This window comes from Neopelma chrysocephalum, unplaced genomic scaffold (assembly GCF_003984885.1).
Source record: "Neopelma chrysocephalum unplaced genomic scaffold, ASM398488v2 Primary Assembly neopelma1_25, whole genome shotgun sequence".
Classification (NCBI taxonomy): Eukaryota; Metazoa; Chordata; class Aves; order Passeriformes; family Pipridae; genus Neopelma; species Neopelma chrysocephalum.
Window position 1 is genome coordinate 18,206,437 of NW_020897694.1, and position 22,257 is coordinate 18,228,693.

General features: G+C 38.3%; 1 non-coding gene across 1 annotated transcript; it reads right to left on the reverse strand.

Moving 5' to 3' along the window:
* Positions 1 to 659: 659 nt before the first annotated feature.
* TRNAG-GCC lies at positions 660 to 730 on the reverse strand. Its single transcript has one exon. It is a non-coding gene; the product is annotated as a tRNA-Gly (tRNA).
* Positions 731 to 22,257: the final 21,527 nt, after the last annotated feature.

Sequence of the window (22,257 nt, forward strand, 5' to 3'; positions counted from 1 at the left end):
ATGAGTGAGGTAGGAAGGAGATGATTAAGGAACATCAAGAGAAATCACACATCATGCGTTACATACACTACTTGATCTTATTTTTAGTTCCACTTGTCCTGTGGGCTTATTTGCATAGGTGTTTAGGTCAGTTCACTGTGGAGACAACGTAGTTCCGATGCTCAGGCCATACAGCTAATCTATATATGCAAAAAAAATCTTATCATTTGGCTGAATCAACTTCCCCAATGAGTTTGCTGCAGGAAGACACCGGACTGCAGTAACCTGGATTAAGACGAAATTTTCTGAATTACTCTTAATTATTCTTTTAGTAAGCAGACATATAGGAGGGCAAAAGGAAAAAAAATCAACAATTTAAACCTTTGAATCTAACTGCAATGAGTTAAAGAACTGTTTGAATAATAAAAATCTCAGGAGCTTTTAAACATCAGTAATTTAAGCATAAACCTTCTATTCATGTGTAAAATTCAGGGTTATGTCATTCTAGTAGCACATCATCTAATTCTGTATTTTTGTTCATCTTTTAGCAGCATGCTGTAAGAGCTGTAAAGTAATACAAATGGTACTTCACTTCTTGAATTTAGTTACTCATAATTCGCATCTTGATTGAACTGAAGGAATATTGTATCAAATATGGATTAATTAGTTTGTACAGCTGTTGCATTGGCCGGGAATCGAACCCGGGCCTCCTGCGTGGCAGGCGAGAATTCTACCACTGAACCACCAATGCGGGTGGGAGAGCAGGGCTGTCCCGTATGAAACATCACATCACATGTGAGCAATGCGCCTGGAATCTGTGGTAACACAGTGGAGGAAGGATAAGGTCTGGGTGGACAGTGGGTTCTTTGATTGATGGGGGTCCCGGCCAGGCTGGGGCCTTGTAAGGTACCTCAGCCTTGGACAGGTACGGGGGCCAGAACGGTTGGTCGGTTGGTTTGTTTGTTTGTCTATTTATTTCTTTCGTTTTGGCTCTCCTGCGGCTACTGCCCAGGTTCGGCATGTTCTGGATATATTTGCTTTGCTCTGTTACACCCTGAAAGAGTGGGCAGGACAAAGGGTTGTTACTGGAAATAAAAGACTTGCCCAAATCGTTCTAACAGGAACGTAGCCTATGTACCCCTATGTGGTTGCGAGCTATGCTGGCGAGGGTTCATGCCTTCGGTAGGGTCACCCATGCCAGACAGGTCAAAACCATAGGACCAGATACACTACATTCTTGGGCAGGATGAGCTCATTAGCCTTCTGGCAGTCATCCTAGGAGAAGGACAACTCTCATCCCAAACCCGGGCAGATGGAGCTCGCTTAGCCCTGGAAGGCCATCCATCTCAGAGAAGGTCACTCTAATCAAACCTACGTCCTGAGGACCTCGCTGCCACCGTCCAAGCTTGCTCGGCCCTGGCAGATGAACCTCAGGATTAAAGGGTGGGTTCAGTTCCGCGCATACTGCATCTCACCTAAAAAATCCATTGCGCAGGCTTGAAGGCTTTACCCACATGCAAAAAGTCCTGTAGCGACGGGCGAGGGTCGAAACGGTAGGTGAAAGGTGCACTGGGAGCCGCAGACTCAACCCTGCATGCAGGCGGTTCAGGATATTGGTCATTTGAGACTGACGGAGATGAGAGTCTCTTGGGGCAGCACCCTGAACGACCAAGCAGCCTTTTCAAGGACAGCACTGCTTGCTCCACTCGGAGAGGGGCCTAGAAAAGGTGGCCTAAACAAAGCTCATCTCCACCTTCACCCGGTTGGTTAACCGCAGACCAACGGGCATCTTCTTCCAATGCGGTCGCACAAAGAGCAAAAGACAAGGGCATGCACCTGCCTCCAAAGGTGTACTCAAATTAACTCTAGCATGTTGGAACATCAGAACCATGCTCGACTCTGCCAATAGTGGACGTCCTGAGCGACGTTCTGCCCTAATTGCCCATGAACTGGCTTGTCTCAACATCGATATTGCTGCTCTCAGTGAAGTTCGCCTTCACGAGGAAGGCAGCCTCAGAGAACATGGTGCCGGTTACACACTCTTTTGGTCAGGTAAGCCCAGAACCGAAAAACATCTCTCAGGTGTTGGCTTCATGATCAAAAACTCCATTGTCCCTAGACTCGAAAATCTGCCGACAGGTCACTCTGACCGCATTATCTCCCTTCGCCTTCCACTAAACAACAAGCAACACGTTGTCATCTTCAGTATATATGCCCCAACTCTCCAAGCTGACCCTGCTGAAAAAGATAAATTTTACACTGACCTGCGCTGTCTTACCCAAAAGGTGCCCGCAGATGATAAGATCATTATCCTTGGTGATTTCAACGCCAGAGTAGGTAAGAATTTTGAAGCCTGGAAAGGAGTATTAGGCAAGCATGGTGTTGGAAACTGCAACGATAATGGTCGACTTCTGCTAGAATTCTGTGCGGAGCAACAGTTCACCATCACTAATACTATCTTTCAGCAGAAAAATAGTCTGAAGACAACCTGGATGCACCCCAGGTCTAAGCATTGGCACCTCATTGATTATGTCTTGGTGCGACGGAGAGATGTCCGCGATGTCCTCCATACCCGCGTGATGCCCAGCGCAGAATGTCAAACAGACCATCGGCTTGTGCGCTGTAAACTCAACCTTTATCTCAAATTCAAACCCAAGAGGGGCAGTATCCCAAGGAGAAGACTCCAAGTTAACGATCTCCAATCAGCCACAGTAAGAGAAAGATTCCAGGCAAACCTTCAAACTAAGCTTGATAACCATTCCACAGATTCTGCAGTTTCCTCTCCCGAAACAATTTGGCATCATATTAAAAGTAGCATCCTGCAATCCTCTGAAGAATCCTTAGGGTTCTCCCTCAAGAAGAACAAGGACTGGTTTGATGAAAATAATCAAGAAATCCAGGAATTGTTGAGGAAGAAGAGAACTGCCCACCAAGCACACCTTGCACTGCCATCCTGTCACGCTAGAAAAACAGCCTTTCGTCTTGCTTGCAGCAAGCTCCAACAGAAACTCCGTGACATCCAGAACAAATGGTGGACCGATCTAGCTGCAAAAACTCAACTATGTGCAGATACAGGGGATCACAAAGGATTCTATGAGGCCCTGAAAACAGCATACGGGCCTACATACCAAGTCCAAAGCCCACTACTCAGTGCAGATGGTCAAACGCTTCTGACAGATAAAACCTCCATTCTGAATCGATGGTCTGAACACTTTCAGACTCTTTTCAGTACCAACCGTGTAGTCCAAGACTCAGCAATTCAGTCCATCACACAACAACCGGTGAAATACGAATTGGATACTGCCCCCACTTTAGGAGAAACCCTCAAGGCCATACAGCAGGTGAAAATCGGCAAGGCAGCTGGGGTTGATGGAATCCCACCTGAAGTCTGGAAACATGGGGGCCTTGCACTCCATGCTAAATTTCATGAGCTTGTGGTGCGCTGTTGGGAACTAGGCGAACTACCATCAGACCTTCGTGATGCAGTCATCATCACCTTGTATAAGAAGAAAGGTACTAAATCAGACTGCTCAAACTACCGTGGTATTACTCTGCTCTCCATTGCTGGCAAAATCTTGGCAAGAATACTCCTGAACAGACTAATACCCGCTATAGCAGAAGAAATTCTACCTGAAAGTCAGTGTGGCTTCAGAGCCAACAGGAGCACCACAGACATGATATTTGTTCTCAGACAACTGCAAGAGAAGTGTAGGGAACAGAACAAAGGTCTCTATGTAACCTTTGTCGACCTCACCAAGGCTTTCGATACTGTGAGCAGAAAAGGTCTGTGGCAGATTTTGGAACGTTTAGGTTGTCCCCCCAAGTTCCTTAAAATGATCATCTCACTTCATGAGGATCAGCACGGCCAAGTCAGATATGGCAATGCACTTTCTGAGCCCTTTCTAATAAAGAATGGTGTGAAACAAGGCTGCGTTCTCGCTCCTACCCTATTCACAGTCTTTTTCAGCATGATGCTCCAAAGGGCCACAGCAGACCTCGATGATCAGGACGGTATCTACATTCGATATCGTACTGATGGAAGCCTATTCAACCTAAGGCGACTGAAGGCCCATACTAAGACCCTTAACCATCTTGTCCGGGAGCTACTCTATGCTGATGACGCCGCCCTTGTTGCCCACACAGAAGCAGCTCTGCAGCGTTTAACATCCTGCTTTGCAGAGGCTGCTGAGCTCTTTGGGCTGGAAGTCAGCTTAAAGAAGACAGAAGTTCTCCATCAGCCTGCACCTCAGGAAGTCCCCCACCATCCCCACATCACCATCGGCCAGTCAGAACTCAATTCAGTCCAACAGTTTAATTACCTAGGCAGCCTCATCTCCTCGGATGGTAAGATTGATGGGGAGATAGACAATAGGTTAGCGAAGGCATATAGTGCTTTTGGAAAACTCCATAAACGAGTATGGTGTAATAAACACTTGAAGAAAAGCACCAAGATCAGTGTTTACAGAGCCATAGTGCTGTCTACTCTTTTATATGGTTCCGAAACATGGGTCATCTACCGCCACCACCTGCGTCTCCTAGAACGCTTCCATCAACGCTGCCTCCGTACAATCCTGAACATCCATTGGTCAGACTATGTGACCAATACATCTGTTCTCGAACAGGCAGCAATTACGAGTATTGAGGCCATGTTACTGAGAACGCAACTGCGATGGGCAGGGCACGTCTCCAGGATAAAGGACCACCGCCTCCCTAAGATCCTGCTCTATGGTGAACTTGCCACCGGCTGCCGCAAGAGAGGAGCTCCAAAGAAAAGATACAAGGACTCCCTGAAGCAACAACTCAGCCTCGGGCATATTGATCACCATAACTGGTCCACTCTGGCCTCTAATCGGGAGGCCTGGAGACAGACCATTTATAACGCTGCTGATGCTTTTGAGAAAGCACGCAGGATCACTCTTGAGGAGAAAAGACAACGCAGAAAGAATCGAACCTTGCAGAATATACCATCTGAGGAGTCTTTCTGCTGTGTCTTTTGCAACCGGACCTGCCTTTCTCGTATTGGCCTTTTTAGCCACCAACGCGCTTGCATGAAAAATGGGTAGAGCCCTTCCCAAACCTTCGTTCGCGAAGCCTAGCCATGATGATGATGATCAAACAAAACTATCATTTTGGTTTGTTTTTGTTTTTTTGGTTTTTTTTTGTTTTTTTTTTTGTGTGTGTTTGTTAAGTAGGGGACCCATCTCCTTTGTAATACCCACCAGAGCAGATCTAACTACATGTATCTAAGAAACGCAGCCAGAAATGACATATATTCAGGGCCTTCCAGCAAGTTTGCAAGTTTCCCTTTATTGATATATACCTGGGGCTATATAGTGGTTACTCATGTTAGCCTATGGATAGCTCAAGCCCTAGCACTGGGCCCAAAATGACTACCAGGCCTTGCTCAAGATCATTAACTCTTCAAACACAATGTCTTCCATAAGATACCAAAGACAGCAGAGATACTCCAAGAAGGTATCAAAGTTTCTTTCTTTTCCCCTTTTGGTTTCGTATGATTTATTTTGCTTTCCTCTGACTTATTAGATTAAAATGTACAGGATTGTCTGTACGGGTAAAAAAACATTTCTTTGGAGAGAGCTCAGTCATTAGAAGTCTGACCTTTCCTATCTCTCATTATTAGCTTCCTGACTCATTCTGCATGGACTGGTCCAAATAGTTCTCCCCATGATCTTGCGTGTATAGTCCAGGGAATATATTACTTCATTAGCTACTACCAAAATGTGGAGTGAATGAAACTGAGTTATGTCTTAACTGATTATTCCCACAAAACCTTTGAAAACCAGTATGCTGTCACACTTCAGGATCTGGAATATATACTCAGCATTATAATAAAAAAATGATGCTTTGGTGCTTTAAAAAACACTCTTCACAAGTTTTCATTTGTTTTTATATAATGAATTACATATCGAAAAATAGTATTTTTGTTTTAGTAACATGAGACATATATAATATATATGTAATATATAAACCTAAAGGAGGAAACAAGGTCAAGTACTGCATGTGCTAGCATTGGCTAGCAGTGTGGACACAAGAAAGCCCATGACCTCATGCTCTTGAGGTTAATGATGTCCTCCTTGTAGTAAATGCATTTGGAATTTTAATATATATATATATATCCCCTTTGCACAGAGGATGAACAACAGCATCACTACTCATTTTTGCATGGTCTTTGGTATCTCAGCACAATAAAAATTGTTGTCCCACTTGCTCACCTCAAAAGTTCAAAAATGTTACAGACTTGTGAGAAAGACCATGAGTTCAATCTTTTTAGTCAAACAGCAATAGATGTATGGGATTATTTAATTTCAGACAATAAGAAATTTGCCTGAGTAGTAAAAGTGCAAAAGTAGGACAGCTAAAATGCTGAAAATTGTGTTAAAAAAATATTTGTATCATTCAACAAAAAATGCTGTGCAGGATTTTCAGACAGCTTAAAACACTGAAAGATTTTACAAGACCTTGTATGGAACTCCTCATCTTCAACAGTTTTAGTCAGAGACTGAATACTTTGATGTATTTGAAACAAGAATTAATTCTTAGAACCTAAGTTATGCAGATCAAAACTCGATGACTTAAAAATCTTATTCAGTCTTACTGAATGTTTTACCTCACACTTAAAATGATTAGCTCCTGATGCGATGTCTTTGCTCAGAATGAAAATATTTTAAGGGAATGTGTGGGAGGTAATGCAGGGTATGAATTTTTATTGCCTGATATGCTTGACCCATGCAAGTATGTTCTAATTTTTTGAAAAAATTTACATAAGTAAAGTTTTGTCTAAGAAAAAAAAGTGGAGTAATAATGTTTCACTGTTTGGCCTTTATGATATCATGAGATTCCTGGATTTTACATAGTCATTATATGCATCCAGTGTACTCAGACTGAAGAGGAACTTGGAATACAGTTGGAAGAAAATTCTTTTTAAAAAGTACAAAGAAAGCTGGGGCTGGATGTAAGGGAGGGCAGAAAAATCACCATGAGGATAATTAAATCCAGGTAAGTTTTCCCAAGACTTGACTGAAAAAATACCCTGAAAAAGATGGCCTGAATTCAATGTGCATGCTCTGACTAGAACTTTGGAGTCGGTTATTTCCCAAGGTCCCTTGAAATTTGAATGAATCTTTAATTCTTTAATGATAGTGTTTCTTTCTTTTTCTTTTTAGAAGATCATTTTATATCAACATAATTTCTTTTTTCTTTGTTGTGTTTTTTCAATAATTGTAATTTCCCTGGTATTTCCCTCATTTTTTTTAAATCAGATGTGGAGAGCTGAAATTGAAGTAATTTTTGAGTTTTCTTTACAAAGGTTAATACATTTCTGTTTGTTCTTGAATGTATTGCATGGTATTTTAACTGAATAAAAATGTAGAAAATACTATATGCAAAGAGATTGTTCTTTAATCTTCTATATATCTAGCTTTTCTATAGCTAACCTTCTATGTAGCCTTTCTATATAGCTAGGTCAATATAATACTATTAGGTTTACTCAATTAGAAATCTTTAAATAAAGTTTAATGCATGAGCACAAAATAAAGCATATTAGATATGACATTTTTAACAACCCATTAAATTTTAGAATGATTATTCCCAAAGTAATGTTTCCCACCCCAAAAGAGAAGCATAGTTCATATTCAAAATACATCTTATCATTCCTCTTTTTTTTTTTTGCATAGATAGAAGCCTAACAGCAGCAGTTTTTATAGTACATAATACATCTGCACCACAGAGCAGATACCATTTTTTTCAGCTACGCTTCCTGGATTCTGGGGATAGATAACCAGCGCAAACTTATCGTCAGTAAATACAAGTTGAACTGATTTCTGGTCTCATATGAGAGTTTTAATTCACAGAATATAATAATAGTGGTAAAGGCCACTGTAGAACCTTGTGACCCATGATATCTTTATGATATTGGAACTATTTATACATATTTCTATAGAATAATCTCTGTAAGAGAACTTGTAGATGAAGGAGAAAGGATGTGCCAAATTTTGAGCCAATTTATGTTATTTTCAATCTAAAATCAATACAGGGTTTCTGAATAATATTCTGAAACATCATATATTAGACATGTTTTGCTGCAGTGATTTGAGCAATTACAATTTTTATAAGGATAAGCAGCAAACCATCAATTGATAAGACTTTCATTTTGACAAGTTAAAAAATGACTATTATTTAGCTTTAACTCACCTCTTCTACTTTCTCAACCCTTAGTTGCAGTGTTTTAATTCCCAAACTGTATTGCCTACTTTTGCCTACTGTCATTATGACCTCCCATGGTAAGGACCTGTGATCATTGCAAAGATGATTCTGACTTAACAAGAGAAACATCAACATCTGTTAGAAGAAGAGACTATAATATTTGAATCACTTATCAGATATTAGAAAAATACACCTTGTGTACTCCAAGCTTCTGTCTTCTTCTGCAAAACTCATAAAAAAATATACATCGCACATATAAGTCCAATCTGTGAAAGTCAGTAATACATATATAAATCAGAAAGGTGCTTGTTTGTTTGTTTGCTTGTTTAAAATATACACAATAGTTTGCTTGTTTAAAATATACACAATAATTTGCATAGTTTACCAGCACCTGTTAATATAAGATCAGGTTATAAGAGCATAAATTTTGTTCTGCAGTGTCATAGAGCAATATTGCAGTCTTGGGACATGTAGCCAGAAAAGGAAAATTATTCCTCAGAGAGTTTTCTTTAGTCATGTGAAAACTGTATGAATACTTGAACTGAACTGGGGCCAGACATATTGACTTGATGTGCCTGTTGTTGTCAAAGAGGCAAGGCATGGGATTTTAGGTGAATTCAATTTATTTGCACAATTTCACATGGCAAGTCATTGACAGAAAGGGCATATATGGCATCTATTATTAGAATTATTTTAAGAAAAGTGATTCACAGGGACAGTATTCATGAATGACTGATAGAGCGTAGTGACTGAGTCTTAGTAATCAGGGCTGACGACTCATCACCAAAGTCATCCAAAAGATAATGTTTATCATAGGGGCACAAACAGTACTTAATGAGAAGTGGTATGATTTAACCCCATACACACCACTGCACACAAATACATAGAGATTTAGGTTGTATAGCTGAATTTGTAAAAATTATGACCTTATATATAGAAAGTTCGAAACTTTACTTGACCCTGACAGATCTAAAAAAATTCCAACATTAATGATACACAATTGGGATAACAGTTCATTAAGCTATTTATTATCATTAGAGGATTCCAAATACCCTGGTTCAAAGGACATTGACATTACTCTATTGGAGGTTGGTGTCCAGGTGCCAGAAGCAGGGAACTGCAGGGGTGTCCTCTGTGAGGAGAAGACGTCTTTGGAAATATATTCAATAAAGTGCAAAAAAATATGGACAGGCAGAGGAGGAACTAAAAATAGAAAGGAAAAAATCTAACACAAAAGAGAGAGAAACAGGACAAGGAACACCAAGGTTAGAAGGAAAGGAGGTACTCCATAACAGAAAAGATATCCCCTGCAGTCCATGGAGGACCACGCTGGGGCAGATATCCACACTGTAGTCGATGGAAAACCTCAGGCCACAGCAGGTGGCTGTTCCTGAAGAAACTGTGACCTGCAGAGTGCTCATGTTGGGGCAGGGCAAAAGAGGGAGAAGAACAACAGAGGTATATCGTTGTGTACTGATCATAACCCACACTCCCCATCCTCCTTGTGCCACTAAAGGCAGGTGTAAATGGGTCTGAAGTGAAGGAGTGAATTTGTCAGGGAAATAGGAGAAGGAAAGACGTTGTTTAAATATTTGCATATTTTTCTTTTGTTTCCAATGGGCATCCAGTCTTATTTTCTTTCCCTATCCCAGTGTGGGGGAAGGTGCGGAGAGGGGAAGGGGAATGCAGCAAGCAGATGGGTGCGTGTTTGTTAACCAAAGCTTATCCCCCACAATTACTAATTCCACAGCAGTAACAGAAACTTCAAGTAATGTATGTCCCCATCAGGACATTTTTGGAGGCAGATTGAAAACTTGATATGAACAGAAACAAAGGAAAGCTTTTGCATATGGTACATGTAGAAGAATACATCTAAATTAGCCTTCTGCACCGTAAAAGTGGTGTTGAAAACCCTGTATCCTCTGTACTGTGCTTACATGAGACCTTTGACAGCTTCAAAACTGAATGAAATAGTATAAGGAACCTGATACTCTAAGTGCATAAATTTTCATAAACATGTGTGTAGATGGATGGATGGCTGATTCTCTTAAATTTCCGTACATCTTTTTCTAAATTGTTTTTCATTGTTCTTTTACTTGGTCTCTGTAGAAAAATTATTCCCTATTTTTATTCTAAAATAGATTTGCTTCAAGTGTAATTTTCAGAGTGAAAAGTCCTCAAACAAGTGCCTTGACAAGTACTTTAGTATTCTGTTTTCAGAAATTAAGGAATTTTTAAGATATGTGTTCTGTACCACCATTTTAAGGGCATTAAAAAGCAGTGTTATAGCTAAGTTTTCAAGAGCCTGCATGTGAATACGAACTAACACTCCTCTGTAATCTGTAGCAAGGACCGGAAACGTTTTCACTTGCAGCAGGACAGGAAATTGTGCCAAAATTTCATTCCTAAACTGCTTAATCTCAAAGATCTGTATTTTTATACCATTAGAATGATTGATGCATATTTTGGCCCAGGTCAAATAGCAGCTCCCACACAATCTTTACACACAATTTAAGAGCTAGCATAAGGCAATGGCCATTTTCAATGAGGTTTTTGATGGAGACCACTGCTTTGGAAAGGTGGGAGACTTGAATAGTATGGATATAGGCCATTTTAGGTCAGCTGGTCTCTGTACTATGAAACAGTTCACTGAAGCCCTTTAGGTCCTGGCTGTATTTGTAACAGAGGCCAGTAGTCAGGATCTAGCAAGACAGTTAAAAGTACATAATTGCTGGTATCAACTCAGTTTTACCCTTAGTGATCTGTCAATTTTGTCTCCTGATAAGCTTGAAATCAAGTAGCAAACTGAGCAAGGCTTGTTAATAACCCTCACAAATCCAGAGAAACAATAGATATAGGGTTCTGGTTTCTATGACCAGAACGCTTAGTGTTTACTTTTTCTATTATCGTAGTAGAACGTATGACAATGACTGGCCATCATAGCTGATTTCTTCTCAATCACTGTTGAAGTTTTGTGATGAAGAATGAAGACGATGCAAATAGAGCTAAAGGAAGGTTTATATGGGACAAATTTGGTAGATGGAAGCATGCAACAATATCATGATCTTTCACTATAAAAACTGTTTTGAAGATTAAGATTTTGAAAAACATCTGGATTCTCTTGAACTTGAGCTATAAATCAAGGGTTTGTAGCTTATTAAAAAAAATATACAGCATGTTAGATATTTCTAGAATTGAGCTAGAACACAGCCAGCATCAAACTATTAAGAATTACACATATTGTAAAGACATAAACCTGCCTACATTTGTCAGTATTCTGATCAGGTTGCAGTATCTTCTTATCTTGATAATGATACTTTTCATCTGGGTAACAGTGTTCAAGTGTGTGTATACTGCTTGTCATCTCATTATTCACTAAGTGCTTTCAACTTCAATACTCTTTTCTGCTCCTAATTGAAGATATTTTACCTTTCAGGTTAAATTTGACTTTTCTACCATTTGTTCTGTTTTCCTTTTAAGCTGTTGTTCATACTTGTCAGTTGTTCCCATCCATCTAAAACTGTCTTTATTTGTAAAGATCACTGTCTGAAATCCTAGCACTATTTTAACTTGAAGAATGATTAATGTTTTCAATTGTTCTACAAATAAAGTTTATTTGTCCTTGTCTTTACAGCAAATATCTCATTATATAGACCTGGCCTTTTAGTCCACTTAAAATTTGCATTTCTAATCTACATGATCATGTTTCTGTGTGTATTATTTCTTGGCTTGATTGTGGAGCTGAGATGAAATTAGCATGTTGTAAATCATGACAAAGCTTAAAAATTATTTACTCGGATAATCTTTGTTCAAATTAAGTTCAAATAAGTTCAAAGAGGCAACTCTAAACTGCAGAGCCCAACTACAAAATAAAAATACATTCATTTACTTTTTTAGAAAATATCTGATTCAATTAATGGTATGAAGGCACTAGGGTGACCAGGATAGCTTGTCAGCTTTGCACAGTGTCTTTGCTACAGGTCCAGAATGGGTCAACCACTTTCCATGTAGGAAAGGAAACCTTCTCCTTTATACTAAGGAAGGTGTGCCAGGCACACCTTGAATGTCTTGCTGCGTTTGCTGCTCTTTAAGGCATTCTTTTGGCACCTTTTATATCACCTCTGCTACTAATCTAGGAGATATTGCCCTCCAGCATAGGTTTTAATGATTCCCTCCAGCACACAGAATAAGTTGAGAGTCAAGTTATATTAGAATATCTCCAGTTAATTATTTTAGTGTCCTTTTAACACAACATGCTATCATTTTTGTAGAAGATTGAAAACTTGGATTAATAAAAAATAACCCCCTCTGGAAATGAAAAATGAGAATCTACATCGTTTTATTATCCATGTAATGGAGGTGAATCTTCTCTGTAGGATAACATAGTCACCTATGTCATGTTACAAAAGAGATTATATGTTGTCAGGAAGATAGAGAAATGAATATATTCCTTGCTAAGATTAGCATATTAGTATAAAACTGACTATTTTCTCACAAGACTATTTTCTACTGCCTGGAGAAGAATGCTGTTTTCTGGGAAGGCACAGACAACCTAATCTCTCTGTTGTACATTCAAGCAGTTAAAATGCGGTAGAAAGCTCCCTTGAGAAGTTAAGTACAGATCTTTGTGTGTTGGGGTTTTCATTAATGATTGATGAACTTGGCTGCCATTTGAATCCTTATTGGGCATTGGACTTCATCAGTTCTTTACATAACTGCATAAACAGGACTTCCTTAACGACAGGGTTTTTTGGTCAGAATTGTGTGTCACAGTTACTGTGCTTTGACAAATTCTGCTGCTATTTGACTTCACACATCTGAAAAGATTATGACCGCCCCTGTGTGTTTGGAATTCTAAAAGAGATTGTAAAAGGAGGATACAGCAGCGTGTGTTGTATGCCACAATATTGACAGGATAATACTAGCTAGAGTGAAAATAATTTTAGCATGGTCTGAATTTTTTTGGCTGCATTAGCAGACTGTTGATAGATTAACGATCAGGTGTGCTAAAAGAAGTGATTTTGATTACTGCCTAGTATAGGTTAATCCTCAAAAAATAGCAAATGACACCCAAATTAACAATTCAGAACATACAATGTATTTAGTGTATTTTGTCTGCTTTAGTAGTGACAGAATTGCTTAAGCACAGGTAAATTTATGAATATCATATATAGTAGAATGGATCAGGAGTGTAAATGAAGCATATGAGTAAATGTTTTACTAGATCAGGACTTGTCAGAAGGCCAAAAGAAGAATACAGGTTGTTGAGAGCAGTTTAATCATGTAAATATATTTTACTATCTTTTAATTTTTTGAATAATCATCCAAAAGTATAAAAAAAATGTTCACAGCGAGCATTTAATTTTTTTTTTATGTAGGACTTATGATTTGTATCAATTAGTTGCAGTCACATAAATCATAAGATACTATTTCTGTTCCTAATTTGGTTTTTCATAAATCTTTTAAATAGGAGGAAAGACGAAAAAGCTAGGCTGTTATAGAGACCAGTAGTGCTAGGTCTCACTGGAGATGTTCAGAAAATACATATAGATTATTTTTTCTTTCTAAGGCAAGCATTATTCTCTTTTGTGATGGATTGAAATGTTGTTAATGTCTTAAACATTGTTAAAATCATAGAAAGCCTTTTTTGTCAAACTGCAAGGAAGCAATTGCCTGTCTGCAACCACCAAAGTATGCCCTACACCCTGCCCAATATGCTTCCTGACTGGAATTTGGACTGTGAAGGGGAACTTGAGATAAGAGTTTGAGGAGAAGTAAACAAGACCAGTGGAAGAAGAATGTATCTGTGCTAAGAATCCACCCTAGCTGAGTTCAGCAGGTGGCTGAGCAGGGTGGGGAGAAGGGTTTTGGGTGTGATGGTGAAATCTGTCCACACCAAACAGACTAAACCTCCCCCGCTCTGGGAAGACCACATACACATGGGATGTCAAAGACTACCAAAGTGCTCCCTGACTCATTTCTGAAGCCTTCCACCACCACAAGACTGCATATGATCCAAGCGAGGCAACAAAAGCAGAACCTGTTGCAAGAGTGCAAAGCTTCCCTGCCCACCCCAGGGGAGGTGCTTGGACATCTCTTGAATGTGCGGGGGGGGACCCTAACCGCCAAGAAGACCAGAAGAAGACCCACGGGACGCCACCAGGTCCATGGAGAGGTGATACATTGTCTACTTAATCTCTCTCTGTCACTCTTTTTCTTCCCCCCCTCATTTTTCCTACTTCTCTCTCTCTCTCTTTCTCACTTACTGTTAAATAAAATCCATGCTATTGACTTTGGCATATGATTTTGTTTGCACCTTAATTGGGGCAGAGGCATTTCTAACAATTTTAATAACTGGATCATAACATCTTTCAAGTCAGGAACCTAAACAAGGTAATAAATAAATAAATAAATAAATAATGAATTAACCTGTGAAAATGAGCTATTGCACAGAAAATGCCTTCAGTTTAAGGACAAAGATCATATCAGCATGCATGTTTGAAGTGATGGTCTGAAACAGTTTGCGAGTTACATTTTTTGAAGAGTTATATAATCTTTGAGATGAATGATCTTTGGTTTACAAGTAAGGGTAAATCAAATATTTTTAAAGCAGACAATAATTTATGTTAAGATTTAAATTAAGCTCCTATTTTCTTGAAAAGAAATATTAGTGTCCTATAGATATTGTGCTAGCTATACTTCTAGATCATATCATCTAGAGTGAAGTGCAAGAGCATACATGTCATAAGGAGGGAAGAATCTTATCAACAGTTGAACAAAGATATCCATATCACTGACTCGTGACTACTAACTTATGGGCATGTAGGTCAATTATTTTTAACAAAGATTCATTTCCAAGAGGAATAAAGGCTTTGTTGGCCAAACATCTTGGGTTTAATTTTTTGTGTGGGTATGCCTTAGTTCCATTTGATCTATGTTATTTCATCTTGAAAGTTGTATAATGATGGTACACATGAGCTTCCAGTATATTGGATGTATTTATCAGTACTGCCTTATAGGATCTTGAGATTTACTGTTTGATTTGGTTAACATTATGATGAAAATGCAGGGGTTTAATCTTCAGACAAGTGGGGGTTTTTAAGTACATTTTTAAAGTTTTTTTTTTAAGTACATTTAAATATTCTCTGTTCACTTTTATGCATGTCTAGTCATAATACTGATATACAATATCTATATGCATCTTCAGAAGTATTTTGTCTACTGTTCCATGGACAAAATCAAGAATAGTGGCAGCGTTATACACCCTGGATAAGTATTAATCACAACACCCACATTCCAAGATTGGCCATTTTGTGTCTTTTACTTTAAAACAAATAAATGTGCTTGCATTGCAATTTATGAGACCACAGAATATAGGTCTGTCAGGGATTTACCTATGTAAAACAAAGAGCCGTGGTATCAAAACAAGGTCAGTGCTTTCCTTTGTAGGAATGTGGGTTTTTTCTGTTTTGTTTTGGTGGTTTTTTGGTTTTGGTTTTGTTTTTTAAATCAGCCCAAAAGAGACTGTTCTATTTTGAATAGAAAAGGAAACATGAACTTGATAAATATTGAATTTAAAGGATTTCCCAGAGAGAAATGCATTAATATGAATGGATTTTCATTGTTCATTAAGAAAATGCATGGTGATAACTAGTTACCTTGGCTGGTAAAAGTTTAAAACTTAAAAAAAACCAATTTGCAGTCATATTCTCTTTTTTTCTATGCTTCCTCCTTCACTCTGTAGCTTTTGTATTCCAGCCTGGGGACTAGAGCCTTCCCTCAGAAGATGTCAAATTCGAACTTTTCTGTCCAAGTTTAGAATTGATCCTCAGTTTCCATTCTACTTCAGGCATTAGACTGTTATTTAATGTGAACCACCTCTCTCTCCAGCTGTCATTTTGCATGAGAATGGCCTTAGGGTCGCTGTGTTTTTCTTGTATGGATGATATGTGCATGTCAGATGTCTTTGAAAAATCGGATCAGCTTGGGCTTGTCAGTGCAGTGTCTGCCTGATTTGAAAATGTCCAAACAGCCTGAGGTTTGTGAAAAGGCTTGGAAGCTTAAGTCTGTCAGCTTTGTGGTATAACTGGTCCTTAAAAGCTACGAAATCTAGAGTGTAAAGTTTAATAAAATTATCTACAATCGACACGTACGTTCCTTAGCAGTCATTTTCTGGAATCATAATCTTGGATTTAGCTTCTGAAATTCTATTTAAGTTGCACTTTACATAGTAAGGATTTTTAGGGTTTTGTGGGGGGGAGGATACTGCTTAAGAGGGTCATATATGTTTATTTATTTGATATGATACTTATATTTCTACTTACTGGGACTTGTGTTACTGACTATTCTTACTTTTATTATACTAATGATAATATAACAAATTAAGATGATGAGAACAATTGGAAACTTTATACTGAATTGTTGAATAATCACTTATTTACAATGTTCAATATGTATTAATATCCTAGAGAGTATATATAAACATTTTTAATGAGTTTTTTACAATATTCATTATTTTAAAGTCAGTTACACTCATTACAGTGGCTAATAATTCTCTGTAAATACACAAACACACATATACATTAAGCCCTTCTCAGCTAATTGAAATTTGGATTTGAAAACTTTGGTGATTAAGGTATTCAATTATTAGTTTCATCTTTGAAAGTCAGCCCTTTTACTGCCTGTTTGGCTATTCATTTTTTTTTTATTTCTAGATAAATTACAAAGTAGAGTTATCTGCTTTGATGACAAATTTTGAAGTGCCTTTGACATTCACTGCCACTAATTCTAAAAGCAAAATGTGTACTTTATATTTATGTTCATTTAATGTGATTGCAAAGACTGTAGTCTATAAAGACTGTCCACTTCATCACCATTTCTACAGACCTGTTTTGGTTTTAATCCCTTCTAATTTACAGAGAACTTTCCCCACTCTATGCACCTCCACTTGTGATCAAATTTAATTAATCTCCAGAATAAACAGTAATACCTTCCACTAAATTTCTATGGAGCTGTATGTATTAAATATAAATAACGTCTTTAATAATGTAATCTGTCAAAGTCAGGCAGATTGTATTGATGACAAGGGACTTGGCTGGTTTCTCAAACCTTAATGACCAGAAGTTTTTAAAAAGTCCTGCAAATTGGGATTTGCAACCAAAAGAACACCTCCAAGACAATGGAAATAGCACTTCAGAGTACTTTCAGTTTTATTGACCAGCTTATTTTGCTTGAAGGAAAATTTAAATGAGATTAGTGGAGGAAAATTTCTCATGGTATTATACTTACAGCTAAAAGGAAAACAAAACCCAAAAACCAACCAGCCAACCAACAAATAAAACCCCCAAACAAAAATGACAGGAGAAAAAGGAAAATATAAACAATTTACTTTACAGGAGACTTTGATAAAAATCAGTTAGAATAAAACACAGACAAGACCATTTAGAAGTGCTTTCTATGATATTTTTTTCCTTGTGGTAGAAATAATTCTTATGTATGCCTATAATACTGCTGTGTTTGCAGTTCAGTAAACATGCGGCTTAAGCAAAGATAACTGTGTCAGCAGTTGATTGCAGATCGATATTTTCACAGTACTGCTGAGTGCTGAATTAAGAAAGTTGCCTATTTCAGAGATAAATAATGCTGATGACTGAAGTAAAACTGAATTTATCTAGGAGAAGGATCAGTCTTGGAGAGAGATAAAATCTCTGTATGTAAAAATCATGTTTTACGTCCTCAATAGCCAAGCAATAACACAAACGAAAAATTTGCAGCATGCAGAGTTTCTATGTTGCTGTCCCACTTAACTGCAGAGCATAATGAACTAAAATCTGTACTCAGCCAAATTTCAGATTTCTAAAACAATACATGCCCTCCCCAAATTACAATTTTAAATGAAAATTCAATTTTCCTCGCAAATGGAAGAAAGCAAGCAATAGATTTTTCCTTCATTTTATATAGAAACCTTGGAAACATCAATCAAAAATCCTTTATCATAAAATAGAAAAAATGTTCAAAGTAGTTCTGTAACTGCATACAAAAATAGGGGTGGCTGTGAGAAATACTAGAAACATAATATTTTAGTGTGTGTCTGAAACAGTGCATTTCTTAGTTGTATTTTCTTATTACATTTAGAATATTTTTTGAATATTGAAACAACCAAAACAAATATCTTCCTGGTGCAAACCTATAAGAGAATAATGATGTATGCCTTTGTCCTCAATTGGCTTATAAAATTTCTGTCAAAAGTAAATTATGCATCCAGTGTTCAAGTGGAGGGTGAAATGTTCATGTAATTCTGACAAAATTCTGGAAGTCATGAAAACAACCCTTTTTTCTTTTACTTATTATTATTTTTAATTAGAGACAGAATTAACATTAAAAACTAATGTATGGCCAGTCTTCGCGAATGAAGATTTGGGAAAGGTCTTTTACCTTTCAAGCCTGCACAATGGATTTTTTAGGTGAGACACAGTGTGCGCTGAACTGAGCCCACCCTTTAATCCTAAGGTTCATCTGCCGGGGCCAAGCGAGCTTGGACAATGGCAGTGAGGTCCTCAGGACGTAGGTTTGTTTAGAGTGACCTTCTCATAGATGGATGGCCTTACAGGGCTAACGAGCTCCGTCTGCCCGGGGGACCAGGAATCGAACCTGGGTCACAGCGGTGAGAGTGCCGCATCCTAACCACTAGGCCACCAGGGGTCCCCTAAAAACTAATAAAAAAACTATAAAAACCTGTATAAAAACTATAATGAACTGAATACTTCCCTGAGGAATAATTCTTAACACCACTCAAGGGACTTTCTAAGTTGGCAGGGAGACTTATCTTCAGAGCAAACCTTCAGTTTCTGATATGGTGCATTGTCTCCATCATAATGCTGTCTTAGATGTAAAATGACACTGACCAGTTTATAGACCAGTTTTTTTTGTTCATTGATGTTGTTAGCAAATTAAGTGAGTGAAAATACTTTATTGTACAGTGGGTAATGAGAAATAGCTGGGGATCCTTCTCTATACATGGTAATGGGGGCATGAGACAAATAGACCGTGGATGAAAATGAATACACAAAGGAAACTTTCAATTCTGAATATATGGCAAGAAATAAATATATGTAACTGTATAGTTTGAAGACATATCCAGTTATTTCATAGTCACATGATCCCTAGGAAACCTGTATTTATAAAACAACCTCCAAAACAGGTCTTCCCCAGTGATAAGCTGGTACTTTAAATGCTGCTACAGCAGGCAAAACAACTGACAATTGATCACTTTTAGTTAGGAATGTCTGTCCCGTATAGTAAGTCCAAGTTCAACACTGATGTCTGGAATATTGTCAGATGCTCATTAATTTTCATAAGTAACATGAATGTGGGTTTTAGAGGTGCTCTGGTAACAATGAAGTAAAAATGTTTGGTGGCAAAGTAAGGTTTTTCTCTGTCCTGCCTTCCCTGACAGTGCCTTCATCTCTCCACAGTTTTTGCACAAAAGCAGGAAAAGGTGGGGTGTTTTTTCTAAAAAAAATTAATTGAAGTCCATAGGTTTGTGAAAAACAGTTGCCAAAGGCAAGAGATTTTTTAAAGCATGGTAAATAAAGGCTGATGGTGAGGTTAACTTACACAGTGCTATGAATCAATATGAGCTTATGTATGGAACTTATGTAATGCTGGGAGGTGTGTGTGGGGGGGGTGATAAGGAGGTATTTCCCATATGGCAATGTGCAGTGTAAAAGAAACACTTGGGCTTAACACCTGGAAACTTCTCCAAAACATTAGTATTGGTGGCCTGAGGGCAGACATCATAAAATTCTCTTCTGTATGAGTTTCAGTTAAGAACTGGTTCTACAGATGCCAATAGATATGGATGAAAAAATAACTATGAGAAAATAGTAGGCTGAAGAGTGGAAAAATAGATGCTGAGAGGTAGCATGCAAATGCCTCTAATACCTGTTGAGCTCTGGAGAGTAACAGTCCTGCTGAGTCCACAAGTGCAGGTGAATTCAGAACTTCAGTAGTCTGCTGCCTTTACCCAAGGCCAACAGTAAACACCAGCATCAATAATGGGGCTGTGTAATTCAGAGCACACTCAAGAAGGTGATGGTTGCTATATGCAGACAAATACTTCAGGATTACATATACACCTGATGAAAGAAGGACCTTCTTGAAGGGCTTTCAGAAAAAACAACCCAAGAGCCATACGGTGACCCTCTGGTTCTGTGTAAACAGCTATGGCTGGCCATCCAGCTGTTGCTCCAAACAAGGGACAAATTAATTCTGAGTATGCATCTATACATGTCTGAGTGTACTTTTGGGAAGGAGTATTTGAATGCGTTGTACAGACAATTATCTGCTCTTAATAATAAAAAAATATCTCAACAGCTTAATTAAAAGGTGTCCTACTAAATATTGGTTGTAATTGGTGTCTCTCCTGATCTGATCCCCTTTGCAGGGAAAAGGGAATTTACAAGAGGAAATGAGGCTCTTGTGCTTTTTAGAGAAAGAAAGATCAGGAGGTTGGCTTGGAGATTTTAAGGGTGGAACTGTAATTAGTATCTGTGAGAAAAATAGGGGAAAATATGAAATGGAAGAGGAGGTAATAAAAAGGTTATGAAAGATAAAAATTATTGAACTCATTCAGTGGTCCAAGAAAAATATCTCATCCTCTCATTCACCTAGTCCACAGATCCTTATCAGAAGTAGAGTACTGAACATAACCTTGTTTCTATGAGATTGAAATCTACAGGAATAATGAGGAGAGAACTGAAAGAGACTGAGCTACTTGTCCAGTGTCCTGTACACACCCTTATCAGAAAGCTGCTACTTTATTCATTTATTTAAACAGAAAGATATGTAATCCCGGTTGAACTTTTAAACTAAGCATACCATGTTTCTGGGTTCCATTTTATGGAGGCTAATACAAAAAATACTACAATTTAAAATAGATCAAAATGTAGCCCTAAAATGCATCATCTTGTCTGTATTTTGAAAATAACAAAACCTCTTCATGATTTTTTTCCTGCATTTGGAAAGCATAAAAATAATGAGTTTTGCTTTCAAGTACTTGTCCTCCCAATGTCATACAATGATGGAATGGAATTTGTATCAATCTTTCAGAAACAGTAATTTCACAGACTAGCTGGTGTAATACCTGGTAAAGGCCCATCATCTAGACTAGAGCAGAAATAACTGTGCTGTCACAAAGCACAGACTGTGATGATAATCACCTAGAGACAGAGTGTAAAAAACCTATGAAGCTCAGAGAAGATATTTTGAGTTTTACTCTGTTCCAAAACAGTGATAGATGGAAGGTTTTTATGTGCTTAGCAATTTCAAAGTAAAGCTCTCCAGCAGGCTTTAGACATTGCTCAACAAGAAAAGTGGCCAATACTTCATCTCTATACTGACTGAGGAATGGTGGCAAATGCCCTGTAGGTGTAGTTGCAGGAATGGAATCAGCCCGACTGGCAATGCAGATAAAAATCCATCTGGGTTGCCACATTATGACAAGACATTGCTGCCTGGGTGGAGAACCTGGCTGTGAAGTTATGTCATATAGATGCTCATGTACCTGAATTGGGCTACTGAAGACCACCAGAACAACAAACAAGTGGATCAGATGCTAAGATTGAAGCGTCTCAGGTGGATTTGGACTGGCAACATAATGGTGAATTATTTCTAGCTCAGAGAGTCCAAGGCACCTCAAGCCGTCAAGGAAGACATACAACATACAGATGTGCTTGTGATTCAAGGATGGAGTTGACCATGGACAAAATCACAAAGGTTATGCATGAATGTGAAACATGCTGCAACTAAGAAAGTCAAGTGGTTAAGGTCTTTCAGATATTGAGGACGATGGCTGAAATACAAATATGGGAAGGTCTATCAGATTGACTATATTGCACTCCCACAAACATGCAAGAACCATGGGCTTACAATGGTTAAAGCAACCACTGGAAGCCTGCAAACATATGCTGTGCCCCTTGCCACCACCTGTAATACTATCCTGGGCCTTGAAAAGCAAGTCTTACAGTGACGTGGTACCCCAGAAAGAACTGAATC